This window comes from Frankliniella occidentalis, unplaced genomic scaffold (genome assembly GCF_000697945.3).
Source record: "Frankliniella occidentalis isolate FOCC.00 unplaced genomic scaffold, Focc_3.1 Scaffold2262, whole genome shotgun sequence".
NCBI classification, from domain to species: domain Eukaryota; kingdom Metazoa; phylum Arthropoda; class Insecta; order Thysanoptera; family Thripidae; genus Frankliniella; species Frankliniella occidentalis.
Genome location: NW_026269348.1, coordinates 2,018 through 4,171, shown reverse-complemented (window position 1 = coordinate 4,171; position 2,154 = coordinate 2,018).

Genomic DNA, 2,154 nt, shown 5'->3' with positions numbered 1-2,154 from the left:
CTTCTGTACGCGGCTGTATGTGTTGGGCGTGGCGCAGTCCGTGCCGCACGTAGGTGGAGAGACCCCTGCTGCCCGGGCCCCTTGGTGACTTGTAGTGCTGGTAGCCTCTGATGTTGGCACGGGTGCCCCCGTCCAACAGTGTCTCCTGGACAAGCAGCACGTCTGCTTTCGTTTCCGCCAGCAGGGCCCCGAGGAGGGTCAGCCTGGGCCTAAGGCCATTCGCGTTAAAAGATATTACTGTCAGCTCCATCAGTTAAGTAGGAATGCCGTGAACTTAATGAGCGAGTGCAGGTGTTCGGACGGCTCGTCCGTCTTGGCAACCTCTTGCAGCAGATTGCTAAGAGCAGTGAACATTTCTTGAACTGGGATCTTTCTGATCCCAATTGAGTTGCTAAGGATGACGGCTTCGTCCATCATCGCGGTGAGCGCTTGGTTTGTGGTGTGGATCTTGGGAGTGCTTCGGAGGGGTGGGGCGTGCGGGGGGGCCCTTGACGCCGGGGCGGCTGCCCAGGCTGGCTTGGAGGGAGCGGCGGGTGCAGGGGTGCGCTCAGCTGATTTCTTCTCAGGCAGGGCCGGCCACTCGCTTTCCTTTTCGATAGCCGCCATGCGGGCCCTGCCCTCTGGGGTCGCCCAGTGGGCGTTGCTCGCCTGTGGTTTACGTGGCGGGCGCGTCCGGTGCGTCGTCACCCGGCCGGAGAGGAGCTGGAGGCGGGAGGGGGCGGGGGGCTGTGCGGGCGGCTGGGCGGGCGTCTGGCAATCGTCACTAGGCGTGTCGGGCTGTTTAGGCAGGTCGTGTTGTGCGACGCGGCCACCCTGGCCGGCCTGGCTGGGCTGCGCAGGGGTGGGGGCGGGGGGCTTGGGGGGAGCCACCTGCTGTGCGCTCGGCTTCATGGCAGGCCGGGGCGCAGCGTGACTCTGCTGCGCTTTGGCGCTACCCTGTGAAGGTTTTTCCTTGCTCTTCTGGAGCAGCGACTTGACTTTCTGGTAATAAGCACAGCCATGGAAGGTGGTGCGGTGTGGGCCGCGGCAGTTGGCACAGAAATTTGGCATTTTGCAGCCAGTGGACGGGTGTGGGCCGCCGCACACTCTGCAGGCGATTTCCCGGTGGCAATTTTTGGCGCTGTGGTTAAAATCTTGACACCGAAAACATTGGACAGGCTCCCCCCTGGTGTCAAACCGCTCCCACTTGACCATACAGTGGCCTACCACCGGCGCTGCCGCGGCTACGGCCCGAACCTTTGTGCCGGTGGGAAAGGTACAAATGACCGCAGATAGGGCCAGGGACCTGGGCTCAGGAGCCGCGGGGTCACGGGTCGTGATACGGCGTACGTTTAGGACCTGCAGGCCCGCCGCCTGCAGCTCCTCCTGGATGCGGTCGGCAGGAACGCCCGCTGGGATGCGCTTCATGACGAGGCGCTCCACCCTCTCACCGCGCGGGGTTTGGGTGGTGAAGGTGACCCCCTCTTCTGCTAATTTGGCCATTGCTTTGGCATAGTCCTCCATGGACTGGGCCTGCAGAACCATGCCCCTGCCGCGACCGGCCGTGCGGCAGGTAAGTGGCCGTGTGAGTCGTGACTGCAGCTCTTCGACTTTGGCGAAGAAGTGTTCACCCCAGTCAGTGTCTGTGTGTATTGGTGGGGGGGTGTTGTGTTTGGTGTGTGTGGGCGCACTCGCACTCACCTTGCTGGGACTGGGACCTGCGTCGGCGTCCTCTGCGACCTCCATGTCGTCGTCCTGGGCAGATCGCGGAATGGAGCTGGGCTGACTGCAGTCCATCTCGGAGTCGGGTTCTGCTTCCCCGGCGGCGTCCTGGGCAGCGTCCTGGTAGTCGCTCGTGCTGGTGCGCCTGCTGTCTCCGCTGGCGCTGGCCACGTCGAGGTCCTGGGTCCTCTGGCGTGGGGCCTTGGTGGGCGACCAGGGCGCGCCGTCGTCCTCGAGCTGGCGCTTGGTCGGCGTGGCCGGCTCTGGGTTTGCGGCGGCTGGCTGGGGGCGGGACGCCGTGCCCGCTGTCGGGGTGGTCCAGAGCGCGGGCTGGTCCATGAGCTGGGCGAGGGCCTTGTCGCGCACCCCCTCCATGGAGCGCTTCCACTCCCCGAGTTTGCCCGCCGCGGCCTTGTCACTGCCCGTGGCCACAGGCGCTCCGCGGAGGACGCA